Source organism: Asparagus officinalis, chromosome 5, assembly GCF_001876935.1.
Source record: "Asparagus officinalis chromosome 5, Aspof.V1, whole genome shotgun sequence".
Classification (NCBI taxonomy): Eukaryota; Viridiplantae; Streptophyta; class Magnoliopsida; order Asparagales; family Asparagaceae; genus Asparagus; species Asparagus officinalis.
Window position 1 is genome coordinate 58,817,328 of NC_033798.1, and position 7,812 is coordinate 58,825,139.

Sequence of the window (7,812 nt, forward strand, 5' to 3'; positions counted from 1 at the left end):
CTTAAGAACTTCCTTTGCTTCTCTGTTCGAAAGGCATCGGAGTAAAAGACCGTCGTACCCTCTACGGTAAAATGTATAGGTTTCAGTATTATAGAAGAATCTTGGAGCTCTTCGGCGGATTGATTCCTTTTCTTTTACATCTTCTGGCAAGATACCATATTGGACGTAGTCGATGATAGGAAAACGCCAATCTCGGGACTCAGACCCAATTTGAGTTGAATTCACCTCTTTGGCGTTCACGTTTCTATCCTCTTCTTCTTCAATCTCCGTACTGTATATGGGTACGCAGAGTTGATGCGTCCGTACTGTGACTAACAGCTCAGCTTCGGGAGGCTGTGCCAGTGATACTGCTAGTGCCGCCAGTGCGTCTGCATAAGCGTTCTGGAGACGAGGGATATATTCGATGAAGAATTCTTCGAAAGATTCTGCCATTTTGATGGCTTCCTGGTGGTACGGGATCAGGTCTTGATTCCTGACTTCATACTCACCGCGAACTTGGTTGACTATCAATTGCGAATCTCCAAAAGCTTCGAGATATTCGACCCCCAGCTCTTTGGCGAAACTGAGTCCAATGAGAAGTGCATTGTACTCGGCCACGTTATTGGAACACGGATCAGTCAATGAATAAGCTCGGGGCATTACATGCTTTCCCGGGGAGATTAAGACGACTCCAACTCCAGAGGAAACTGTAGGACATCCCGGGGTTATTACTCTATTAACTGCCCTTGAGGCACCATCGAAGTATAATTGCCATACTTGTTGGTGTGATGTGGTGTTAACCTCGTGGGTTTCATCCGGCAAGTCATCATATACTTCTGCCGTATCTGTGGTCGGGTTTGCCGCCAAAAGGTCACAAATCGCCTGTCCTTTTATCGACTTCTGCTGCTTGAAGTGCAAATCGTATTGGGACAAGAGAAGGGCCCACTTTGCTAGCCGCCAATTCATAGAGGCCGGTTGCGTCATAAACACCCGTACTGGATTAACGTTGGAGATAACGTAGATCGTCTGTCCCACCAGGTAATGCCGCATCTTTTGCATCGCAAATACCAATGCAAGGCATTCTTTCTCAATCATCGGATATCGAGACTCAGCGCCTACCAAGGTCCGACTGAGGTAATAAACTGCCTGTTCGTGACCGTTATCATCGTCTTGCGCTAGTAAAGCACTTATCGAGTGGTTCATCGCCTTGAGATAAATCAAGAACGGTTTACCAGATTTCGGTGCAACGAGAACAGGAGGGTTCGCCAGATATGTTTTGATATCTTCGAACGCTTTTTGGCAGGCATCATCCCAGATGAATGATACTCCTTTCTTGTTCAGCTTAGAGAACGGTTGGCACTTCCCAGAAAGATTTGAGATGAAACGCCGGATATAAGCTAAACGCCCTTGCAATCCTCTGAGTTCTCTCAGATTCCTCGGGGGCTGCAATTCATGTATCGCCTTCACCTTATCAGGATCGATATGTATACCCTTAGTGGTGACGACGAACCCAAGAAATTTTCCGCTGGACATTCCAAGAAATGATTTAGTGGGGTTCATCTTCAACTGATGACTCCTCATGAGATCGAACATTGTCTTCAAATCCTTGATGTGATCTTCCTTGTTGCGGCTTTTCACAACCAAATCATCAACGTAACATTCGACTGTTTTCCTGAGATGTTCTTGGAAAATCTTAGTCATCGCTCGCTGGTATGTGGCACCGGCATTCTTCAGGCCGAAAGGCATCACCGTATAGCAGAAAACGCCGAGGGGTGTTCTAAACGCCGTATGCTTCTCATCCTCTGGATGCATCTTGATCTGGTTATATCCCGAAAATCCATCCATGAAGGACATCCTCTCAAATCCACATGTATTGTCGATAATGACATCCGTGATCGGGAGAGGGAAATCGTCTTTCGGACATGCTTCATTCAGGTTCCTGAAGTCGATGCAAATCCTGATTTTGCCATTCTTCTTCATGACGGGAACGATGTTGGCTAACCAGTCTGGATGTTGTTCCTCTCGGATAAATCCTGATTCGATCAACTTCTTAACCTCTGCCTCAATGGCTTCCATAATCTGCGGACGAAACCGTCTTTGCTGTTGCTTGACAGGTTTGGCATCCGGCTTGATATCGAGGCGGTGCATTGCGACATTGGGGTCGAGCCCTGGCATGTCTTCATAATTCCATGCGAAGACGTCGATATATTCCCTGATGAGAGCAATCAATTCCTCCTTCTCATCTGGGGGAAGACTGTCGCTGATGAATATAGGCTTTGGGTTAGCTTCATCACCCATGTTAATCTGGACTATTTTATCTTCAGTGGGTGGTTCTCTTTGCTCGAACCTATCGCCATACTGCATATTCAGATGGTGAACCCACGGGTCTTCCCATGTTGGCATTTGATCGTCGTCTTCCATGGTGGATGGATCAGCTGTAGTCATGTTCGCCATTAGGGTTTTGAAAACTTCTCCCAGACTTGTATCGGAGTCCCACTCTGAAGCATCGGGAGAGTATCCCTTCTTGGCTTTGTTAGCAATTTGATCGATAATTTGCCAACCACATTCGTCATCTGATGAAACATAACCTAAGCCTCGCCCATATTTATAATAATCCTCAGGTTTACCTTTTGGTACATATACTGCTTTGGCTGGATTACGAGGACCTCGATCGAAGTATAAACCTTCTCCGAGTGTGAAATCGTAGCCCTGCTTTTCCATGAGCTTGCGCGCTTCTGGACTATACTTGGATAGATGTCGACCAGGTTTGTCATCATCTTCGTCTTCACTTAGGAAATGATCTGGTAACGGAGAGCTTTTTCCTTTACCGTAAATCACTTCTTTAGCACCTCTTACTTTGTTCGGGATGACCATGGTTGTTCCGAAAGAATGCTGGAGGTGTTCCTTCGTTACATAGGATGATCGGATCGGCATATACAACTCAGGATTGTCGTACAGCTCTTTTATCACATCATCAAGAGACAAGGAGTACTCTAAATCATCTTTTATTGCAATATCGGCAAGTTGCCAGTTACAACCTCCATCTGACGATTGTTCATCGTCAAGATTGATTACAAAGGGTACAATGTCATTTAAAACAAAACCGCCATTGTAATCGAATCCGGCTTCAGAATCAGCTTCTTCTCCGCTGTCTGTGCCCTGGGCCGATGGTTCAGTATCGGATTCGTTACCATAAAGGAGAGAATCGGTGAAATAATTCTCATACCCCTTGAATGGTTGCTTATCCGCGACCACCGTCCTAACCTCATTGTCAGTGTCGACATACTTCAAACACTGATGGAGAGTAGAGGGAATTATCACGTTACTATGGATCCAAGGCCGACCCAATAGTAAGTTGTACGAAGTCTCCGCATCGATCACATAACACGTGACTTCTGTCTTCAGATCTCCCATCTGGCACTTCACCCGGATCTTACCCAAGGGTCTTGACCCACTAGTGTTGAATCCATAAATAACAGTGCCTGTGGACGCCAACTTGCTTACTGGGATGCCGAGGAAATGCATCAATCGAAGCGGCATAATACTCACAGCAGAACCCGGATCCACTTGGATTCGGTTGACTTGGCTGGAGCCAATGTATCCGACGAAATATAACGGCCGATCGTGGTTCGAATTCTTCGTCTGCATATCTTCTTTGGTGAAAGTAATGCAGGGAAGGTTCTTAGTCGCTATGTTGCACTGTTGACTCAGCGGTTCTGGCTGTTCAGGTATCGGCTTGACTTGAGTCAGAAATACCTCTGCATTGGCCAAAGCTTCTTGTAGGGCCTCCCTGGTTTCTTTGGATAATCGCAGCAACTCATACAGCGTTATCCGTGCAGGAATGTTGGCTAATTGCGCCATAATGTCGAAGCTATGCGGAGTCTTCGAGCTTTCCGGTTTGTCTCTTCCAATTGGACGACTGAAACGAGACTGCTTCGGATTCTGTACCTCTTGGGGATTCTTCTCTTTTGGTTTATTCACCGGTTGTCGTAGAGCTTCTTTACCCGGTGTGGGACTTGCAATCACTCCCATCTCCGTGAGAGTTTTGGCTGGTCCCCGCTTGTTCACCCCCTGCTCACTAGGTGGCGGATAATTGTAGTGGTATTCATTTCCGCTCCGTGTCGCAAAAGCTTCTTGTTCTTCTTCAGAGAGCAGGAAAGTGGAGATTCTTTCGTCATCTTCCCCTGGGATAGCAGAGACTCCATAACAAGACTTCCCTTTTCCTTTAGACTTCCTCCCGGATGACGAACCGGCCCATTGTTCATCTCCAATCAGATCTGGATGAACCCAAAGGATTTCGCCATTTGGGGTTGTGTGCGGCACAAGTCCCTTTTGGCGCTGTCCGTGCGGATCGTCATTCACCGTCTTCATCCCGACTTTGGTGACGCGTTTTGGCTCGAACCAAGTTGTAGGCACCGACCCAAAACTGATTGACACTGCGTTGGCCCCCACATTCTTGGCTGGTTTCGGGGTTATGACTCCTACGTCGATTAACGCCTGGATCTTGTCCTTGAGGTGGTAGCATGATCTCGTAGGGTGGTGGACCGCTCTGTGGTACGCGCAGTACTTTGGATCCGTCACTTTGCTGGCCCCTTCTTGATCCACGATCGCCGGCAACTGGATCTTGTTGTTCTCCAACAGGTATTTGAAGATGCCGGGAACTTCATCATCCTTGAAGGAGTACACTTTAGGAAACCTCGGCTCCGCAGATTTCTGCTTCTGAGGCCGTTGTTGCCATTGTCCTCGAGATTGTTGGGGTGCTTGTTGCTGTGGCTGCTGTTGCTGTGGTTGCAATTGAAAGGTTTGATTAGCATCAACTGCATTAGCTTGTGCCTTACCTTTCCCCCGTGGGACGAAGTTTTGCTTTGGAACACTCGTCGCCGGTTGGCCTCTTTCCGCCTTCTTCCTCTTGAGGAATCGCTCAGCTTGCTCTCCCCGGACTTTCAAGTCCTTCCATGTATTGGATGGTGCTGTCCCCATTGCTTCTAGCACGTCCAACGCGAGGTTGTTGTGGCAGGTCTGGAGGATGAATTCCTCGGTGATCGGGTCCCGGCAATTCATCGCCTTGTTCCGGAATCTTTTGACGAAGGTATCGACTAACTCTCCGTCCTTCTGCTTCTCATCGAGCAACGATCCGATAGATATCTCGGTGTCGTCGTCGAAGAAGTTGGCCAGGAACTTGGTCTCCATGTCATCCCAGCTGTTTACGCTGCCTGGCTTGAGGCGGCGATACCAATCGAAGGCGGCTCCGCGAAGAGTGCCGACGAATGACCGCACCATCAGAGGCTCATTACCAGAGATCACCCCCAAATGCGATTTGAAGTAAATCAAATGCTGGGTAGGTGAACCCATCCCATTAAACGGCGTGAAGTTAATTAGATTAAACTTCGCCGGATATGGGATCGATTCCCATTCTCTTGGGTATGGGCAAGGAATGCCTGTTTTCTTCGTCTCTTGAGCGGAAATTAGTGTGTTGATTTTGCTCTCGAGGTTCTTGATCTTCAGGTTTTCGCCGGTTTCTTCGCCAGCATTCTCATTACCACCCCCTGCGTTGACGGGAGGATCATTGGTGTTACGAGCATTTGTATCCTCATCTTCCACATTAATCGGGTTACGATGATTCTGCTCGCCTTGTTGGTTCGCCAATGCTTGGATCTGTTGGTCATGCATTTCTCTCATCTGCTGCATGGCCATCTCCATCTCAAATTTGAAACTTTCTTTCTGCTTAGCCAAAGCGTCTTCAAGCATCTTGGCCATCTGCTCCGCACTTATCATCAGGGCCTCGCGGGGTTGTCCCTCGCTGGATACTGTATTATCTGATGCCACCGCGGAGCCGGCATCAGATTCTTCATCTTCTGAAGGGCGTCTTGTCCGAATCCTACCATAAGTTGCTCGCTCTATGGTTCCGGACTGCAGACGGGTTCTAGGTCGGGAAGCTTTCAGAATCGACTCGAAATCTTCTCGTGCCGATGTCCCTTTGCTCGTCATGTTGGTGGTGACCCTCGGAAATTCTCCGTCTTCAATCACCCTTCTTCTTCGTTGGAAGCGCCTAGGCCTTGGTTTTGGCGTTTCCGCATTAAGTCTTTCAAAAACTGAAACTCTTTCGGGGACCGCCTTAATGCAATTGCATTCCGACAATACCGCCCGAATGAGTTTGGAACAGGGACATTGAATTTCCCGTTCTCGGGGACTCCTCTTCCTGGTTCTATTCGTACCCCCAGCACGATAGTACAACTCGTCATTTTGACAGTCAGAGTAACCTATCGTGTGCGGGCACGCCTTCTCAGGTACAACACAATCATTATCAGATGATAATGTTTCCATCTGAGGTTGACTTGCCTTCTTTGGGCTTTCAAAGGTTACCCGCCTCAAAACATGCCTTTTTGGGCGTGAATTTTCGGCGTGATCTTGGACTTCAATGCGCAAATTGGTGCGCGCAGCTGCCTTGAGGTCTTTGTCATGCTGGAGGTGATGGCGACCCCCAGTATGTTGAGTCGTTCTGGGCTTCTTCATCGGGCCCAAACGCTCGTGAATTGGAGCTTTGCCTCTCACGTCAGGAATTGGACCGAGGCGCTCCAAAATTGGTTTCTTCTTGCGGGATGACTCTGCATGATCTCCCGGAGAAGTTATTGGGATTGACGGCGACTTTGGTTGACTCGCCGGAGTTTGACCTTCCTTAGAAGGCTGCACTGGTTGCTTTTTGGCCTGAGTCGCCACTTCAGACTTAGGCTTCCAGACTTGTCGTGTTGGTGGTGGCTTCTTCTCCACCTCCTTTTGCAGCTTTCTACGGGCTTCCTGAGCTTGAGCCCGTGCCTGCGCTGACATCGCGCGGCGCTTGCGAATGCGCTCCTCGAGTGTCGAACGGTTCCGTTTGACGCGGACCCATTCTTTCTTTGGCGGCTTGGAAGAGTCGCCATTCATTGGTGGTTGAGGCTGTTTGCCTCTTCTGTTCTTCAACTCCGCGTGGTAGCGGAATCCGTCCGTAGACTCCATCGCCTTAGCGAATTGCCGCGCAAGGCGTTGACGACGCCTCTGGCGGGCTCTCTTTGAGAGAGTCACAACGCCCTGAACAGTAGAGGCGTTGGCGGGAGTTGGGTTGACCTGATTGGAGGTCGGTGGAACTTCATTTGACGCAACTTCGGCGTCAGTTGGGTTGAGAGCTTCGTGGGCTTCCCGAGCAGCTTCAAACCAACGAGCTTTTCTCCCGGAGGAGAACTTCTTGGACTTGCGGGGGGAGATAGAGCCGGACGAGGACACGTACTCCTCGAACTTGGCTTGGTCGAACTCGTACTCGACCTCCTCCACGACCGGGATTGCAATCCGCGGCTGCGACGCATCGATCTCGTTGGCGAGATCGTCGGCTCCCACTGTGGTCGCCAGATTGTTCGCGTGGAAAACTGTTTTCTTTTTCATTGATATGATTGTCATCTTGGGTTACAAAGATCCGGTCTTTTATAGATCCGGTTACAACTAAATCAAAGAAAATAAAGAAAAATTACAACTCTCCTCTGTGAACAAATCACGAGCTCCTGTTTTGCGGTCGCTCGCTTTGGTGGGTTCTTTGCCTGCGCCGGGGTTAATCCGTGGACCACCGCGCGATCTAGATCCGGTCGGATCTACACGAGTATGCGGGTATTATTCCACGAAGGGAATAATAGCCGGGAGGGATTAATCCACCAAGGGAATAATCGCTCAGATCTCGAGATCTAAGACCAAGCTTAGATCTGGAGTGTAGTCTCGTGTAGATCTCAGATCTGTTCTTTCTTCCTCTCGAGATCCTGCCTTTTCTGACGTGGATGGTCGCCGAGGATCAGATCTGAATGGTGCAAGTCT